The following is a 21,913-nucleotide window of genomic DNA, read 5'->3' as shown; positions in this document are numbered from 1 at the left end:
GATAAGCATCTTCTTCGATAGTTCCATTAAAATGACATTCTTCTTTAATTTGGTCTAATATTTGTTTTTTAATAGTGAAATTAGTTTTAATAGTTGGTGGAATTATAGCGGTTCCATGAATTTGTCTTGAAGCTCTTAAGTGATCTTCCATAGAGAGTTTTAAATCATTCATTGTACATTCTAAGTGTTTTAAGTGCTTTAAGTATTTTATGTTATTTACCAACAAATGGCCGTCAGCGTCTAGGTTCCGACAGAGCCCTTTAAATTGGAAGCCCAACAACCTTTCCCTAAAGGAAGACAGTCACCACTTGTATATAGGTTTTTTAGTTTATATTCTTTTGATTCCACTGCAATCTCCAGCAGCGGCGCCAAAAAGTTGATGTGTCAAAAGTGTGTGCAATAATGCGTGCCTTTTTAATCTACTTTTAAATTTATAATATCTTAATTTATGATTTACTTTTAACACCCTAACGAGCAACAAAAACCAATCAGATGTAGTTTAGTATTTTGTAAGTTAAGGTTCGTCCCAAGAGAACGAGTGGATTTTGGAATATAGGTTTGGGTTTTAAACTTTAAATAACAATGAACAAATAAATTGCAAATAAATAACTAAAAGAAATAAACAATGATAAAGAGAACACATGCTTGAATCTTTCACACCTTGTTGACAATTGCCTTTTTGAATTAAGATCGAACTCAGATTAATAATGGACCTAAGAATACCTACTTTAAGATTAATTGATCAGGTTAACCCTAAAATAGATGGCTAAACTTCATGTTTTCATTAAGACCTGATAGTAGATTTAGTGTGATTAACCAAACCCTAATTATAGTTACGAGCTATAATCCTCACAACTAAATCAATCCGATTATGTTTAAGTTTATCAAGTTTTAAACATAGTGATGTTCTAGTTAAAACCTAATAATAATTGATTTATGTAAAACATATTAATTTAACGGTGGTGCTTTAATCAGACATAAAACATAATAGGAATTCAAGAGATTCTGTCAAAATATAAATTCTGTTTATATCACATAAAGCCGGCGACTTTGTCAACGAAGCTGGAGGCTTCGTTGAAGTTTCTGAATAATTCCGCCGAATACTTTTTAATTTTATCTGAGTGTAAACAACATACGAATATTAAATAAGCCAGATGAAGCCAACGGCTTTGGTCCATGAAGCTGGCGGCTTCATGTCCCACATTCGGATTTCTGTTTTCTTTCATACAGTTAACTGTTCAGGCAATTGATCACAAGATGTTACATGATTCAAGCATATGTAAGGCTGTTAGCCCATGACTAAAGTAAAAACAAATAAAGGATAAGAAATAAGATAAATAATCATACTGACATAGAAGAAATTGAAAACCAAAAGATTGATTAATGAACTTGAATGTTGAAAGGAAATAAAGACCTAACTAATTCGTATTTGAATTCTGAAAAATAGATAAAAGTGAATTGGATATCAAAAACTCTGGCCTAGGGCCTCTATTATAATGTTTCAAGATGGTGACCAAAGCTGGTAGCTTCAGGGTGAAGCCGGCGGCTTCCCTGAGGCGGTGAATTTCTCTCCAAGTAAAACGTGACCCTTAAGTCAAAAACGTGTAACTGTCTAACTTAAGCCGGCGGCTTGGTGCCAAGCTGGCTGCTTTATTGTTCTGGCAAATCTTTTTGATTTGGTTTCCTTATTTATTTGAACTTGATCAGCAGGTCGAGAAACTGTGTCCACGAGGCCGGCGGCTTCAGTGTGAAGCCTGCGGCTTTACTTAACTTTTTCTTTGGCTCCAAGTTTAACACATTTCACAAATGAAACTGGAACATTCTGGAAATCCATGAGGAAGCCGACGGCTTTATAACCTTCAGGCCAGCGGCTTCATCTCACAATCTTCAATTTTCACTGTTTTTGTTCCTGTTTTGCACCTAACTTAAAAAAAATATGAGAAATACCTATTTTCCCTTTTTACCCATTTTAGTGTGTTTTGGCATAAAAATGACTTTAAAATAACAAGATAACTCCTCAAAATATTATAAAAATACTCAATAATTTAGTAGTTATCAACTACACCTGAAATTGTGAACTTCTTAAATGCTATTAACCGTCTAAAAGAAGAACAACATTTGTTCCATTTTCTTAATGGTTTAGATGAACATTTTAGTGCTCTTAGAAGTCAATTGTTGATGATGAATCCACTACCTAGTGTGGAAATTGCTTGTTCTATGCTTCAACAAGAAGAGTCACACAGAGAAATGTTCACCTCTGTTGATTCTACTGCTTTGTACAGTAAGACTAGTACCAAAGACAAGTGTGAATTTTGTAGATTTAAGTGGCACTCACTAGATAAGTGTTGGGAGAAAATTGGATATCCTCCTTGGCATTATAAAAGTAGGCAAGCTGCTAAACAGACAAGTCACAAAGCTAAGCATGGAGGTTCAAATCAAACTAAAAGAACTGCTGCTAGTAGGAAAGGCAATAATGTGATTTTACTTCAGAACAATTTGAGCAGTTGCTGAAATGCCTTCCACAAATGACACAAAATGAAGTGCAGGGGACTGTAGCTAGTTCAGATGATGAACTGGACCATCACTTTGTTGCACGTATGTTATCTAAGTCCTCTAATGTTACAAATTGGATCTTAGACACAGGTGCCACTGATCACATGACTCCTAGTCATAATAAGTTAATTGAGTCAAAAGTACTACTATTGAAACCTCATATTAGGCTTCCAAATGGTAATACATCTAGGATATCTCATATTGGTCAAGTTAAACTAGGAAATGAAATGGAATTAAAAGATGTACTGGTTGTGCCATCTTTTAAGTTTAGTTTGATATATGTGTCAAAGTTGACAAATGATCAGTCTTGTGTGGTAATATTCTATTCATAATTTTGCCTGATTCGGGACTTGATCACCAAGAAGGAGATAGGGCTGGGTGAAAGAAAGGAAGATCTCTATTACTTGGTGAATGTGCCTCTTCATCAAGTTAATAAGAGACTGGTGGCATTGATATCTGCTTCTGTACAAAGATCTAGTTTGTTTTCAATAAAAGAAGGTTATAGTGCAAATTCTAATAAACTTGTAATGACCTACAGTTTATGGCATCATAGACTAGGGCTTGTATCAGATACTAAGTTACAATGTATTCCTTCTGTTTCAAATACATTGATAAAACAAAATGAAGCTGTATATATCTCTTATCCTATGGCTAAGTTTACAAAGTTACCTTATAAGTTGAGTGATTCTCATTGTGATAGCATTTTTCAAATGGTTCATATGGATATTTGAGGTCCCTATAAAGTTGTGACTCAAGGGAAATATAGATATGTTCTTACAATTGTTGATGATTGTAGTATGGCAACTTGGATATACTTACTAGTCAATAAAGTGATTGCTATGAGATGTTTAAAGCTTTCTTGAAGTTTGTTAATACTCAATTTCAGAAACAAGTGAAAATTGTTGGGTCTGATAATGCATTGGAGTTTATTAGAGGTGAGCTTGGAACTTATTTGACTACACAAGGTATTATTCAACAAACCTCTTGCCCTGATAGGCCACACAGAATGGTAGAGTTTAAAGAAAACATAAACACATTCTAGACATAGCTAGAGCTATTAGGTTTCAATCTAATCTTCCTTTGAGATTTTGGGGAGATTGTGTTATGAAAGCTGTCTATTTGATCAATAAAATACCATCTTCTTTGTTAATAATAAAACACCTTATGAAGTCCTCTTAAATAAACCTCCTACATATGATCATTTAAGATTATTTGGGTGTCTAGCCATGGCCAGTAATCCTTCAAGGGTGGTTGATAAATTTTGTGAAAGAGGGGTTTCATGTGTATTTTTGGGTTATCTTGCAAGTCAAAAAGTGTACAAGCTATATAATTTGTTGACTAAGTCTACATTTGATTCAAGGGATGTGATATTCGATGAAAAGATTTTCCCTTTTTCAAAGAACTTTGATAGTCAATTGTTGCAGCCATTACCTACCGATAGAGTTCCAAATGTAAGTGCGTATGAAGATTGTTATGATGTTCCTGTTACTGTTACTCCTAGTGTGGTTCAAGTTGAACCTACACATGGAAGCACATCTGATACTTTTTAAACTGTTTTAAGAAGGTCAACTAGGCAGTCAACTGTGCCTGTTTAGCATAAAGATTATGTCACCCCACCAGGTCATACTATGTTAAATCACACTCCTGTTGCAACATCTACAAGTTTGAAGAATGAATTTGAAACTTACCTCACGGCTTTAGTGGCTACTACTGACCCAAGATGGTTTAAAGAAGCTATAGTTGATCCAGAATGGTGTAAGGCAATGGATTCTGAGTTAATTGCTTTAGAAGACAATGGGACATGGAAGGTGACAGATTTACCTCCAAATAAAAAGCCCATTCATTGCCATTGGATATATGAAACAAAGTTAAAAGCATATGGGACTATAGATAGAAAGAAGGTTAGATTGGTTGTTGATGGCCATAGACAGAGAGAAGGCATAGACTATGCCAAAACTTTTGCTCCTGTTACAAAAATGGTCACAGTTAGGTCTTTATTAACTATTGCAACTATGTACAACTGCATATTTCATAAATGGATGTATTAAATGTATTCTTACATGGTGACTTGTTAGAAGATGTGTATATGAAGATGCCTTTGGGATATGCAGGTAAGGGGGAGTTAGTTCAAAACATACATGCAAATACAACCAACGTGTGTAAACTAAAGAAATCTTTATATGGGCTGAAGCAGGCACCAAGGTAATGGTTCTCAAAGTTGTCATCTGCTCTTCTGAATTTTGGATATACACAATCAAAGGCAGATTATTGTCTTTTTACTAAAAAACATGATAGTCAATTTACAGCTATCTTGATCTATGTGGATGATTTACTCATCACTGGAAATAGTCCATCTCATATTGAACAGTTAAAAGAGCAATTAAAGTCTCAATTTTACATGAAAGATTTAGGAAATGTGAGTTATTTTTTGGGTTTGGAAATATCCAAGTCTGACCAGGGTATATTTGTTTCTCAACAAAAATATACCTTGGATCTATTGAAAGAAAATGGAGTATTGAACTGCAAGCCTTACAAGCTTCCTTTGGATCCAAATACCAAGTTTCAGGCCGATGTAGGTACACCTATGCAAGATCCAGAAGTGACATTTGTTATGATGTGCAGTTATTGAGCCAATTTATGCAATCACCTACTTCTATTCATTATCAAGCAGCTAAACACTTGTTGAGGTATTTTTTATTAGCTCCATCACAAGGAATATTGTTGGCCAACAACTCTTCTGTACAACTCAAAGCCTATTGTGACTTAGATTAGGCTAGTTGTCCTACGACTAGAAGGTCAACTACTGGATATTTTGTTTTACATGGAAGTCAAAGAAGCAGAGTGTTGTGTCCAGATCTTCTGCAGAAGCAGAGTACAGGTCTATGGCTCTAACCTTTTGTGAAGTTACATGGTTGGTTAGTCTTTTAAAAGATTTAGGTTTAAAAGATTTGGGGTGTGTTGAATTATATTTTGATAATCAAGCTGCCATTCACATTGCTGCAAATCCAGTGTTTCATGCTCAAACCAAGCATATAGAGGTTGATTGTCATTATGTTAGAGATCAAGTCAAGTAAGGTTTAGTTCATCCTCAATATCTTAATACAAAGGAGCAATTGGAAGATGTGTTCACCAAAGTTGTTACTGTGGATCAGCATAACAAATTATTGTCCAAGTTGGGAGTGACTGCAGACACAGTCACTCCCAACTTTAGGGGGAGTATAACAAAGTTAAAAGCAAGTTAGATAAAGTCAACTGCAAGTTCAAAGGTTAATCTGTATTTAGTTTGTAGTATAGGGACTATTCTTGTTAGGTTGTTAGTGACGGTTGAGCTGTTATATTAGGGCTCATAACCATTTATGTAATTAACTTTGTAGACGTAATATGGATCTTAGATTAAATGTTATGACTAGATTAGAGGACGAAATCACTAATCTAGGTTGAATCGAATACTTTGACACTTTGGGATCAATGAAACCAACAAGAGTTGATGAAATCGACGCCTAAGAGGGTGTATTCGGTTGGGATTCGTTCTAGGACAACTGCAGATATGCTAAGGGTCGACTATAAGGTGTAGGGTGTGTAACCTTTGAATGAAACCCGACATCCCTATTTATATATGTTTACAGCGTCCATCGGTCGATGGTCTCTGACCTTCGGCCGATGGTGTTTGTCCCTCGACCGATGCTCCCTACCATCGGTCGATGGTCTGAGCTGCCAACCAATCAACTCTATACCATTTCTCGACATTAGTTAACAATATCAAACACAATATATCAACCATAATGTTCATACATGACTGAAATATAAATGACAATACAAATAGAACTCATTACCTTATAGAACTTGGGATTATGCACCAACAAACTCCCCAAAAGACCTAGTTCTATATCAAAAGTCTTCAGTCATTATCAGATTCATTCATACGGATCAATCACCATGTTGTTCAAATAGCACAGCTTTGCCACCTTAACATACTGTTCAGCCTGTACCTTGTTTTCTCGTCTATAGAGAAAACGATTGTAATACAACGTAAAAATATCAGCCTCGGTACAGTTTCTCAGCCAAATGGGATCCAACACACGAATGCAATCTGTATAATTCTCGTTCACTTTATCCAACACAATCCCAGCTTCCTCTAAACGATCATCATAAAACCACCATCTGAATCTCTGACTCCAATTTTGCGGCAACTTCCTCAAGGGTACTTTCTTCATTGTCTTTGCGCGCTTATACTTTATAATTCTTTGAGATTCACCAGTTCGAGGATCAACCTTGTAGCTAATCCAACGAAACTAGGGTCAAAAACCTTCCTAATTCTTTAATTTGAAAGCATTTCGCACTTTCTTTACCAAAAGCAAAGATAAATCATTCATTCCACAGTATAACATTCTCAACCTGGCTATTTGCATTAACTTAAAATACGGCAACGACTTGAATTCATGACCATGTTTGAAGTAATCAACACCAAATTCTCTTTTAACAGCAAACATATTGAATTCTTCAATATAAGCCCAGGCTAGAATTCTTCCCTTCACACTCTTTCTCAAATTGATCATCTTCAGATACTTTGGCTCAAGCTTTGGCTTTTCACAATATTTCCGAATTCTCAAAATATCCCTCTAATCAGCTTCCAAATTTTCAACCTTTTCTTTATTATACTTAACCGGTAAGAAACCTTCAGGCAAAACTTCAGTCTGTTCCTTCTCTTTACACTTACGGTTCAACAATTCAGCATCAGTTCTAAAAAACTCATCAAAACCAGGAAGATCTTCATTCTTATCATTTTGATAAGTAGGAAATTCTTCATGAGTTACATCCTCAACTAGATCATCTACATCTTTGTCACTAAAATCTTCAGTAATCTCTGGGCCAAAAGTATCATCCTCAAAATTCACTAAAACTATAATCAACATTAAGAGGAATTACTGATAGTGCAGTGGCATTTGAAGAACCAGTAGCCTCAACCATTCTGTTTTTAGGCTCATCCTCTGCCATTTCAATCAATTCAAACTTTTCATCCCAAGCATTCATCCTCACAATAGCTGATGCCGCCAACACTTTAGCCTCTGCTGCTTCTCTCTTAGCATCTATCAGCAGCAAGGATTGATCACCAACCTTTTTCTATAACAAATCAACCTGCATTGTTAACTGATCAACATCTTCAGACTTAACCCTGTTCTCTTCCTGCAGCTTCTCATATTTCTCATCCATCTCCTTTCTCATCCTTAGATTGTCAACCATTGCTTAAACATATAAATCATTCAAAGTGCGGAGTGTTGAAGAACCAACAACCCCCTCAGTTCCAACAGGCGAAGGTACGTTAGGAGTAGGAGTTGACATAGTTTCCTGAGAAACTTGTTGAACCACATTCGGAGATTGATGTGTTGAATGTAGTTGTTGCTGTTATGGTTGTTGTCCTTGAGTTGGTGGTTGTTGAGTTCTCTGTTGAGTACCAGCAGATGAACCACCTCTATCTTTCATAACAAGTCTAAATTTCCTTTTTGGTTTGAATTTTGTGGACACCTGAGATCCTTCATCTTCAACTATTCTCCTCTTTAATCCTCTAGATGCCTCATCCTCACCAACATCAGGATGAACATCAGTCGTCTCATCAACCAAAACACCAGTACCAGATCCACCAAAAGTTTGTGTATTTACCGGTTGATCAACTTCTTCATCTCTGTTAGTTACCTCGAAATCAGGCTCTCTACCCGAATTGTTGTTTTCATTTCTCCATTTCTTTCCCGGAGGACACTGATAATCCTCTCTCGCTAGATGATACACCAGCTTACCATCATTTGCATACTTCTTCTGATTCAGTCTGTTGAAAGTAAGATCAGTCATGTACTTCTGCTCAATAGCATCCTTATTAAGTCTGGGCAAATTTACAGTTTGATTATTTATCATGATCTGCAAGAATCGTGGATAAACTAGAAACAACTTGCTTGTCACATTATCCGCCATCAGATCAAATATAACTCCTGAGAAATTGAAATCAGCTTTCAAAACCAATGCAGAAATATTCCCTGATAGATCTCGCTCAATTCATCAAAACCTCCTTGTAATGGACTCAAACATCTTAGCACAACCAAAGACAGATAACGGTATCGCGGAGTAAACCCACTTCTCTTGATAGTAGCCTTAGAAATATCACCAGCTTACTGGCACCTCCACATGCAGCCAGTAATCTTAGTCTTCGAAAGTTTCTTCGGCATATCCTCCTCATCTTCAAACAAAAAGGTATCACGGATTATCTGTTCAGACACTTTCACCACCTGATTGGCTATAAAACTCACGATTACTCTCTTATCATTTTCAGTTTCAATTCTGGAATGTTCCCAAAATTCCCTTTGATGTGAATAATAAGCAGTGCACGGCATAGAAACTGTAGCATATACTCGAGATCTTTTCAGAAATTCAATCACTCCCTTGTATTTACTAGCATTAGGACCATTTTCATTCAAACAAGCTGTTGGATTGGAACCATTACAAGCCTTTAATCCTGGAAGATTAGCATACTCAGGACCTCCTCCTGAAGATTCAGTATCAGATCCTTGAACAATCTGCTCTGGGTTTATTTGCACACCTGACATTATGAACAATAACTGCAAACACAATTCAAATCAGTATCGCATATTCATGACATAGCAGTTAACACAGTATAATCATCACAAGATCTATTACATCATTTTTCATAGTAGATTAATGTCTCGATCACACGATTACATGTCCTAAATAAAGTTATTACAACCTCATAATAATGTATTAATGCTAACAGACTAGCATTATCAAATTACACACCAAGCTCAAAATACATTAAACAAGAGCAAATACATAAGAACTAACACAGAATTACTCATCCCACAATGGGATCTTCTGGCACTGGCTTTTTAACGTATTGTACAATACCGAGTTTCTCAAACATGTTATGCAATAGAGCCACATAAGGAAATGTTCTTCCGACTCAAGATAATCTTTCATCACATTAATCAGGAAGTGACCCATGTTCATATTAATACCATCAAGTAGACAGTACAATAGCAAAGCCTCAGTACCACTCAAAATATTATCTCCTTCTTTTTTAAAGTCACATTAAGTTTGATTATCCTCAAGTGTAGTTCATGATGATACAACACATCGTTATCATTTATCTCAACCCTACCAACACCAGCTACTTGTCTTGGTTTACATATCCTTGCAATTATGTCAAACAGATTGAACTTGTTGGGAAGATTTCTTAGATCTTTATTAGGATATAGTATCTTAACACCAGTGTGAGGAACATTCAACAGGTCTGAAAATTCCTCCATGGTCCACTTATACTGTTGCTCAAATAGGCCAGAGTGAACGTACTTCTTCTTACCGTCTTCTAAAGCCACGTTAGCATAAAACTCACGTACTAATTGGGGACAATAATAATCGCCAATATTAAAAAATGCTTGGCACCCAATGTGCTCCCAAAGGTCATAGGTCTTGTGAGCTGCAATAACCTATTGTTCTACTCGGTTGCGTCGTTCACTAGCTAGTATTCTCCTACGGTAGATGTTAAACATCCATGTCCCAACAAATGATCCACCTGACATTCTTAGACAAACTACGAGTACTAACATTAGATAAGCATAACAAAGCATTCAGAAATCTAAGAATCGTACAAATAAAGCATAAAACTGCACCATCTTTCCAAACTAATGACCATCGGTCGATGGAGTTGACCATCGGTCCGATGGTGTAGACCTCCGGCAGTTAGACTAAACAAGCTCCTACGATTTCCCCATTTGTTCTACTTGGGGACCTACGACCGAAGGTACGGACCTATGGCCGAACGTAAGACTCCATCGGTCAATGGTTAGAGACCGTCGGCTGAGGGTAGTTCATCAGATCTGAACCCAAAAATTTATCCCTTTTTCACCAAATTGAAGTATTCTTGATCAAAATCATGAAGATAATGATCAGACAATGCCGATTAACGTTAACTTATCAATTAATTCAACAAAACAACTCAAAATATCATGGATTCAAGCAAATAAAGTTTTAAACTTTTAAAACCTAAAATTAACGACAACAAATGAATGAAGTCGAGTTTGAATACCTGGATTTCAGCGCTGTGATCACGAGTGAAAGATGTACAAATTAATCGGTCGAAAACTCCTATCGCTTTTACTTGAAAATCAATTGTAAAATCTCTCCAAAAATACCAAGTGACAGACCCGGTGGAGTTTGGGTCCTTTTATACACTATCAGTGACCATCCGTCGATGGTATGGACCTTCGGACTGATGGTCAAGACAATCGGTCGATAGTCTTTTCCTTCGGCCGGTAGTCTGGACTGTCGACCGGTAGTCTATACCTTTGAAATTTCAAGAATTCAAACCTTTTAGATTTCAACAATCGCATACCTTATCATGTCCACTCCCCTGAGACTGATCTCTACTATATTATTTAATCACACTTTGTTTCAATAGGCTTCAAACAACTAAATTTTAGATTTAAAATATCGAGATTCCTTACACGGTGATTCTTCTCAAAACCTGAGCTGTGAGGCTATAGAATCGTAACAAACATGCAAAGTAACAATGATGCAATCCTTTTAGATTTTCATATATAAACATGCAAAGCTACAAAGTAAATTACTGTACAAGATCCAGTATGTCATTATAAACGATGTTCTATCAAGCATATTCAGTAAAACTTCAACACAATAATGCACTACTTCACACGCAATTCAGTATCTAATTCAGAAGTTACATGTTATCACTATAAGCACAGATAACATCATTTATCAAGAACAATACAGATAACACAAATCACATGTTTTTGCGAGTTAAATCATCACACTATTTCAACTATTATTTCAGGGATCAGAACTAAACTAGTTTGACATGTCATTTTAGAATTCGTTTCAGTAAAGCATATACAAGATAACTTTCAAACATATTAACAAGCATTCACCAACTTTCTGATGGGATTCAACAAGTTTCAAAAAAACATGTTCTTAAAGTTTACATATTCACAAAACCAACTTTATGAGAGTTCTATCAAGCGGAAGCATAATATTAAAATCATGTTTATATGTTTAGCCATTTTGTTTAATCCAATGTTAATATCAAGTCTTGAACATATGCTTACATTTAAGAAGAAAGGAAGAAAGTATATACCTCCTCAAGTTAATTGAGGGCTGTTTCGGATGAGCAAGATGATGATGAAGATGATGGAATAACAACCTCTAACTTGAAGCCTCAAGAGAGTAATACCCACAAGCCTTTTGTGCACCAACACCACCTTTGTTTAGTTAGGATTTTGACACTTGAATGAGCAAGATTACCAAGCTTAAACCCTCTCTTTTGCTCTCAATAATTTCGGCCAGCAGCAGCTCTAAAAGAATGAGAGAGTTTTGTTCAACCTCTCCCTTAAATGAATGAGTCAAAGCTTGGTTAAAGTGTCTTACATGCACTTGAGGAATGTGTTATCTTAAAAGTAACAAGAATAAGCATGGGTGTGTTTTCTTGGAGTCCCAAAACCGCCACCCATGTGGTGTTTAATAAAATGTTGTAATTTTTTTTTTTATAAAACTTGATATTAAACACCATGTACTTATTAAGTTACTTATATATTTTATAAACTAATTTATAAAATATAAAACAACATAATTATTTAAACCTATAAATAATTAAATCCTTAATATATAAATTATCCAAATAATTTATCTCAAGTGATAATATTTTAGAAACCCGATTTTCTAAAATCCAAGGGTCGTGTATTTGTTTAATGATCCAATCGTTAAGATTAAATACGTATAAGGTGTCGGTAAGCTTGTTATTGGGTATGACCCGACTTGGATCAAAACATATTAGCCACATTAATTTAATATGTCTCTCGGGCATACGAAATACCTTCAATCTCCCACTTGCACGAGAAACATAAGAAATTAATGCAAGTGATGGATACCACCTAACAACCGTCCATCACCCCCAATATGTTATGACTTTGTACCATTCAATAACATCATCCCTTTCGAGTTCCCATCTCGAATATGAATAGGTGAATCTTTTCATTATATCCTTTCATCCTAGATGTCATGTTAAATCCAAGAGACACAGAGTGATCACTCTCTTCTAGATTTAACTTTATCAGGCCTTAGACATCTCAATCTCAATGAATAAGAGGGACAAATTCTATCTTGACTACATACGTCCTAGATATATACTTGTATTATACCTGAGCTCTTCCTTATGGACTACCATATTTCAGAATAGCTAAGGAAAAAATCAAGGCACAACACTTGGTGAATATCCAAATCCAATATGTATCTCAATTCAGAGGATACAATGATATTCACCTTTACTCAAGATTACATGTGAACAACCACAAAGACTCCATTTAGTAAGTGTTTAGAGCGGGTCTTCCAATATTTGTTTCCTACAAATATCTATGAACCTTGGTAGCAACCCTGCCCCACATTCAGCCTGTGAATGTATACCAATCCAAGTTCATAATAGTCTAAAACTCACACTTGTTCCCACAAATGTGATCGACTACAGAATTTAGAATAATAGCTTATTCATGGATAAAATATGCAAAATAGGAACTTGACTCAAAATAAATTAACACCATAATTATATTAATGAGTTTGAACAACTTCGATCCATTAAAATACTTAAAACAGATCATAACCAATCACTAGAATATCGAAGCCCTAATGCACAAACATGTCCTTCATGTTTTGCTCCATGTAAGAGCTTCGTGAGTGGATCCGCTATATTAAGATCTGTGTGAACTTTGCGAATACATATCTTTCCCTTTTCAACTTCATCCCTTATGTAGTTGAATCTCCGCTCAATGTGACGGGTCTTTTGGTGAGCACGAGGTTCCTTGATTTGAGCAATCGCACCCTCGTTGTCATAAAAGATCTCAAGAGGGTCCTGAATGGAAGGGACAACTCCTAAGTCTTTGATGAATTTCTTCATCCATGCAGCTTCTTGAGCTGCCAATGAGGCGGCAATGTACTCTGACTCTGTAGTGGATAATGCAACAACATCCTGTTTTGAACTTTTCCAAGAGACCGCACCTCCATTTAACGTGAAGACATAACCGGATTGTGATCGAGAATCATCTCGATCAGTTTGGAAACTCGCATCCACGTAACCTTTTACTGCGAGTTCCTCCTCACCAGACCCGTAATTAGAAACATATCCTTAGTCCTCCTAAGGTATTTCAATATACTTTTAACCGCAATCCAGTGACTGTTTCCAGGGTTATTCTGGCATCTACTTGTCAAGCTAAGAGCGCATGACACATTCGATCTAGTGCATATCATTGGATACATGATTGACCTAATAGCAGACGCATATGGGACATTCTTCATTCTCTCCTGTTCATCTTTTGTGGTGGGACACTGAGATGAACTGAGGAGCGTCCCTCTTTGAATAGGTACCAATCCTTTCTTAGAGTTTTCCATCTTGAACCTTTTCAAGACCTTTTCAATGTATGCACTTTGATTCAAACCTATCAATTTCTTGGATCTATCTATGTAGATCCTAATTCCCAAAATATATTGTGCTTCTTCAAGATCCTTAATGGAGAAGCAGCCTTTTAGCCAAGTTTTAACACCTTGCATCGTCGGGATATCATTTCCAAATAATAATATGTCATCCACATATAATACAAGGAACATGATAGTACTCCCACTAGCCTTCTTGTATACACAAGCTTCATCACCATTTTTAATGAAGCCAAATTTCTTGGCTTCCTCATTAAAACGATGATTCCACATTCTAGATGCTTGTTTCAATTCGTAGATTGACTTCTTTAACTTACATACTTTGTTAGGATATTTTGGATCAACAAAACCTTCAGGTTGAACCATATATACATCTTCCTAAAGATATCCATTTAGGAAAGCGGTCTTGACATCCATTTGCCATATCTCATAATCATAGTGAGCAGCAATGGCAAATAATATCCTGATAGACTTTTGCATTGCCAAAGGTGAAAAAGTTTCATCATAGTCAATCCCTTGAGTTTGAGTGAAACCTTTTGCTACAAGTCTAGCTTTGTATGTATTCAAGTTTCCATGCATGTCGGTTTTTATCTTAAAGATCCATTTACAATCAACTAATCTAGAGTTAGGTGGTTGTAAAACAAGTTCCCAAACTTGGTTATCATACATGGATTGCATCTCAGAGTTCATGGCTTCAAGCCATATATCTTTCTCAACCCGTGATAAAACATCTTGATAGTTGGTTGGTTCATCCAAATCAACCACATAGCAATCATCCATGAGAAATCCATATCTCTCAGGAGGATTACTAATCCTATCAGATCTACGAACGTTCTGTATACTTTGATCATCTATTTGATCATTCTCAACATTTTCATGTTGAGTGCTAGTGTCAACCAATTGTGTATCATCTACTTGATCTTGAACCTCTTCAAGATCTATCTTCCTTTCACTATTACCTTCCATTAGGAACTTAGTTTTAAGGAATTCCACCTTTCGAGCAACAAATACATTTTGCTCGGATGGATCATATAAATAGTATCCCATATCATCCTTGGGATATCCTATGAAGATACACTTCGTGGATCGAGCATTCAACTTATTAAGGACGTAACGCTTAGGATAATCTTCACATCCCCATACCTTTAAGTATGACAGAGATGGAAGTTTTCCAAACCACATCTCATGAGGAGTTCATTCCACTTTCTTGGTTGGGGCCATATTTAGAATACGAGCCGCGGAGCATAGACAATAACCCCAAAATGATAGAGGTAACGAGCTTCTTGCCATCATAGATCAAACCATATCCATTAGGGTTCGGTTCCTCCTTTCGGATACTCCATTAAGTTGGGGTGTTCCAGGAGGAGTAAGTTGCGAGATAATCCCACAACTTTTAAGATGATCTTGGAAAGCATCACATAGGTATTCACCTCCTATATCTGTACGAAGTACCTTAATTGTTTTGTTGAGTTGATTTTGTACTTCATTTTGATATTCTTTGAATGCTTTAAAAGTTTCATCCTTGTGTCTCAATAAGTAGACATATCCGAAATGACTGAAGTCATCAATGAAAGTAACGAAGTATTTTTCACTATTCCTAGTCATGGGCTTAAAGGGTCCACATACATCCAAATGTGTTAATACCAATAAGTCCTTAGCCCTTTCATAGGTCCCTTTGAAAGGTGCTTTAGTCATTTTACCTTGTAAACAAGATTCACATATATCAAATGAATCTAGCTCATTTGATTTCAAAAGACCATTCTTTTGAAGTGTATGCATTCGGTTCTTGTTTATGTGACCAAGGCGACAATGCCATAAGTAGGAATCACTCAAATCCCTTTTGAGTTTCTTGGTGTTTGCATGGAACATTGAGCTATTGTATGATGTGTCATCATGAACCAATTCATAAATACCATTCAAAGGCGAAGCCTTAAAATAGAACACATTATCTAAAGAAACATGGATATCATCATCAATAAAATTAAGATTAAAACCAAATTGTCTCAAATGGGATACAGAAATAATATTTCGTGTCAAATCAGGTGCATACAAAACATTTTTCAAAACAAGCTCCAAACCAGTTTGTAGCTTCAAAATAAAGTCTCCTTGAGCTTCTACGTGCACCTTTGCACCATTTCCCATGAAGAGACTTATTGTTCCCGCATCTTGTTTACTTCTTTTGAACCCCTGTAAAGAATTGCAAATATGAGTTCCACATCCTGTATCTAATACCCATGTATTAGAAGAAGTAATACTTAGCTCAACGTATACCATATATACATTACCTGAGGTTTGCCTTGCATCCCTCTTTTCTTTCAACTCCTTTAGGAAGATCGGGCAGTTGCGTTTCCAGTGACTCATCTCACCGCAACCAAAGCACAGATCTTCCTTGGGGTTTGCTTGTCCGGCAACCTTTTGCTTCTTATTTTTGTTGGTTGGGGTAACTATTTTCCCTTTTCCCTTACCCTTGCCATGGTAAGCGGGTCCTTTCTTCTTAGCCACCTTTAGCTTAGAAGTGGAATTGTTCTTAGACTCGCCTTCATTGATCATTAGCACGGGTGAAGCCCTTTTACCCATGCTTGATTCGGTCGTCCTAAGCATGGCATGCAATTCGCCAATGCTTTTATCCCAACCATTCATGTTGTAATTCAACACGAATGTGTCAAACCTTTTTGATAAAGAGTTGAGGATAAGGTCCGTGGCTAATTCATTAGACACGTTACAGTTTAGATGGTGCAATCGATCAATTAGGATTTTCATCCTAAGGACATAAGATGAAACGGATTGGGAATCGTCCGTACGACATGCATGAAGCGCTCAAACCGTTTCAAAGCGCTTAACATGAGCTTGTTGAAGCAACATCTCCTTCAATTGCATGATCATATCATATGCACTATGATGCTCAAAGTCCTTTTGGAGTTCAGGGATCATAGTCCCAATCATAAGGCAAGAAACTTTCACCGAATCGTTGTAATATTTCTCCCAATATGCCATACCCTCGGCATCATCCTCCTCAGGTTGGTTGGGAATGGGGTCTTCCAACACATACGCTTTATCCTCAAGTTTGAGGACAATCCTAAGATTGCAGTACCAATCCATAAAGTTCGTATGGTTGAGTTTTTCCTTTTTTAGGATGGACCTCAATGATAGGTTATTAAAGTTGATTGGTGTGTTTGGAATGTTGTTGTTATTGGCGGCCATCTACAAAATTTAACAAAGTTTGTTTAAGTATCAATTTTAATTTAACAATCAATACCCTTTTTAATCCAATTGATATATATTAAATTTTAAAATCCAACGGTAAACCAAATTTGGGTTAGGTGACCTTTATCCCATTATTAGATTTAGCTAGGTAGTCATTTTATGACAATTGCAATCCTTTTGCAACTTCTAAGGTATGGGATCATGCAATCCTTTTGCATGGCATATTTATCCCATCAACGCCTATTTGTTCCTCATGCTTCGGTGACCCTAAGTTCATGATTCCCAAATTAAGTTGTCCTACTTGTATAGACGTGTAAATTCAACATACAAGTGGTTAGGTGACCTTTATCCCACAAGCGTGCTAAATTTACCTTAATCATATTAGTTTACTCATAATGGTTAGGTGACCTTTATTTTATCCCATCATGAGTTCCCTAATATGTCTAAGTGTCACACAAAAGGATGGCGTTTAACTTGTTTGCCTTGTTAATAAGGGATTTTTTAAGTTTTCATTATTTCAAGTTTAGGAAAACCTTTATACCATACATCAACATGCATTTAGTGTATGGTACATGTGAAAATCCATTTTTCATGTCATGTAATAAAGCTAATTTCATTACTTTGATATAAATCATTTTATATATGTAATTCTTTTCTTGTTCTTAATAACCATTTATTAACGTCCTTTTGCCATTTTAATTTAACCATTTAGATTGTCGTTTTGCTTGTTGTTAACTTGTGTGATTAACTTGTAGCATACAAACATACAATCTACAATCATACAAAATAACCACGCATGAAAAATAATATGTTCACAATCAAGCCTTTTGGTAGGCATTTTGTTTAGCTGAAAACTAAATGCCACCGGTCAATGAGTTAAAACACTAAGTAGGAGATTTTACATCTCTCACTAAATCTTGCATCCAAATGCTTCTTCTTATGTTCTTCCTTTGTTTCCTTCTTGTATCTTCATTTTGTTACAAACTATATCCTAATACATTTTGTCTAGAAAATAAAATACAACCTAATCTATTTTACATACCAAATATAAAATAAATTACATAACCAAAATTAATATTACATACCAAATGAATAAATAATATTACAAACCAAATGAATGAATAATACAACCATATTGAATGATTAACAAATCAACCAAACAAACATCCATTCAAATACAAGGTCAAGGCTATGATTGTGAACATCCACATACAACAAATATGACCAAAATGGAAGAGCCCAAAACCCATTTTGGGACTCAAATATTTCGGCCAAACCATCAAACCCACCCAAACACTTTAATGTTTGCATTTTACTTTCATACATGTACATAGAATGCAAATATAGTGGGTTTAATAACCATTTAAGAAGCATACTCCATAGAATTCGGCTCTAGATACCATTGATGGGATTCAACAAGTTTCAAAACAACATGTTCTTAAAGTTTACATATTCACAAAACCAACTTTATGAGAGTTCTATCAAGCGGAAGCATAATATTAAAATCATGTTTATATGTTTAGCCATTTTGTTTAATCCAATGTTAATATCAAGTCTTGAACATATGCTTACATTTAAGAAGAAAGGAAGAAAGTATATACCTCCTCAAGTTAATTGAGGGCTGTTTCGGATGAGCAAGATGATGATGAAGATGATGGAATAACAACCTCTAACTTGAAGCCTCAAGAGAGTAATACCCACAAGCCTTTTGTGCACCAACACCACCTTTATTTAGTTAGGATTTTGACACTTGAATGAGAAAGATTACCAAGCTTAAACCCTCTCTTTTGCTCTCAATAATTTCAGCCAGCAGCAGCTCCAAAAGAATGAGAGAGTTTTGTTCAACCTCTCCCTTGAATGAATGAGTCAAAGCTTGGTTAAAGAGTCTTACATGCACTTGAGGAATGTGTTATCTTAAAAGTAACAAGAATAAGCATGGGTGTGTTTTCTTGGAGTCCCAAAACCGCCACCCATGTGGTGTTTAATAAAATGTTGTAATTTTTTTTTATAAAAATTGATATTAAACACCATGTACTTATTTACTTATATATTTTATAAACTAATTTATAAAATATAACATAACATAATTATTTAAACCTATAAATAATTAAATCCTTAATATATAAATTATCCAAATAATTTATCTCAAGTGATAATATTTTAGAAACCCGATTTTCTAAAATCCAAGTGTCACGTATTTATTTAATGATCCAATCGTTAAGATTAAATACGTATAAGGTGTCGGTAAGTTTGTTATTGGGTATGACCCGACTTGGATCAAAACATATTAGCCACATTAATTTAATATGTCTCTCGGGCATACGAAATACCTTCACTTTCATCCTAGACTTTGATAATCACATTATATTAATTACTTTAACATTTTTTAATGTTAGATTTTGATCAAGAATCAGTCCTCATTTGAGATCGCACGATGTTTCAGGTAGAACAATTGAGCACAAATATATTGACGTTGTCCGTTATAACCTCTGTGTACTTTCGATTTGATTGAAGAGAACCATCTCACGATGTTTCTAGCAACCCTTTCAGCCATGAGTTTCTACCTTAAACTTATACTTTTTGTTTCCGATAACCTTATATGTCTCAAATTTATTGTATATTTTAACCAGACGCATACCAGCCGCTATAAACCCCATACTTGAACGGAAATCGTATGATGTATAGTGGATGTATGATGGTGATGTATTTGAGTGATGGAATTCTAAGATATCCTCCAGACAATGTCTCTCTGAGCTAATAGTCGCATTCTCATACTACAGACAAAAGATGTGAATGATTTTTGTTCTCTATATCTGATAATCTGACGATCTTCTCCCCTCGGATGTAAATAACCAAATCTTTCCAATGAATCTCTGATTAATGATTCTTTGTGTTGTAATGTGGTGCATCATCTTTATTTACAAACAAGCATAAATAGATGGACAAATTTTTTTTTTTTTTTTGAATTTCTGATGTTGCATTTTTCTCAAAATTATAATACAAGACATAAATTCAAAGTACATATAGCCGAAACTTCAAAATTGCATATGATACGATGATGCACCACTCTCTTTGATTTTGATCGTGTCTTAATAGAAAAACAATTTCCTGATCTTGAAATCTGTTACCCGATGACGTTGTGTATGTAGAACTTTCAGAATCTGTAGTACAAAATTGCACTTCTCAATCCGCATATGGAGAAACACTTTCCTTTAGATACCCGACATCAATGATGTTGACCTTCGGTCCAGGCATTAAGAGTAAATAGAAACAAGTATGCACTCTAGACAAAATATGCTCACCTCGGGGACATACAACAATTATCCTTCTCTACCGAGTATAAATCGTAGTAGGGGAGACCTCAACCGTCTGTTGAGTTTCTGAACAATCATTTCTCAGTACATATTCAGTGATAATTAGGTGACTACCCTCAATCGCTGTAAACCTTTCTACGATTTCCTCATCATGATATTTACACGTTCTTAGTGTGATCATCTCTATCTAGAGTTAGGCCAGTAAAGTCTAGTAATACATTATCAATCATCATGTACCACTTATATACATCAGTAACATGTCACTTCAGTATTGCAATCACTTCCCCACAGATACAATAAGCAACTCATTTTCAAGTTTTTCAAATTTTTATGGATTTTTGATTTTTCAATTTTTTTATTTTGCTTTTGTAGTTTTTCTAATTTTTATGATTTTTCTGTTTACTCTATACAAAGGCAAAAGAAAATAAACAAAATAACCTAGCATGCAACACATTCAGAAATAAACTAACTATCATACACAGAAATTAAAACATGCAAGCAACTAACAGCATTATGCAAATGAACACGAAAATATACAAGCAGTTCTACAGAATTCACTGCTCAGTTTCTGTGTTAGGTTCCACTGTGTTTGGAACCTCAGTTTCAGGAACCACATAGTTCGAGAGTTTAATACCAATTTCTTTCAACAAGAAATCAAAGCGTGGTTTTTCAAAAGCTTTCGTGAAGAGATCAGCCCTTTGAGTTGTAGTGTCTATCAGCACTACGTTAATTAACTTCTTTTCATAACAGTCTCTAATGATATAGTATTTAATCCCTATGTGTTTGGTTTTAGAATGATTAACAGGATTTTTAGTGACAGCTATAGCGGCAGTATTATCAAAAAAAATAGGAGTGTTAGAAATATGCAAACCGTAGTCACGTAACTGCTGTTGAATCCAGATGACCTGAGATATACAGCTCGCTGCAGTAATATATTCAGCTTCACAAGTAGACTGAGCCACTGTCGTCTGCTTCTTACATTGCCAAGTAACTAATCTGCTTCCTAAAAATTGACAACCCCCGGAAGTTGACTTGAAATCTTTCTTGCATCCGTCATAGTCTGAATCACTATACAAAATAAGCTCAATACCATTATCACACGGATACCATAACCCCAAAGTTGGTGTATCTTTCAAATATCTCAGAATCTTCTTAACCACGAGCATATGATGAACATTTGGGTTCGCTTGATAATGAGCACACAAGTAAACTGCAAACCTAATATCTGGTCGAGAAGCTGTAAGATACATTAGAGACCCAATTATTGCCCCTGAATAAAGTCTGATCCACCTTAGCACCTTCACAATCTGGTGAAATACTGTGATTTACCAACAACGGAGTTTTAG

The sequence above is a fragment of the Rutidosis leptorrhynchoides genome, chromosome 2 (genome assembly GCF_046630445.1).
Source record: "Rutidosis leptorrhynchoides isolate AG116_Rl617_1_P2 chromosome 2, CSIRO_AGI_Rlap_v1, whole genome shotgun sequence".
In the NCBI taxonomy this organism is placed as follows: domain Eukaryota; kingdom Viridiplantae; phylum Streptophyta; class Magnoliopsida; order Asterales; family Asteraceae; genus Rutidosis; species Rutidosis leptorrhynchoides.
The sequence above is the reverse complement of the archived record's forward strand: the minus strand, read 5'-3'. Positions refer to the sequence as shown.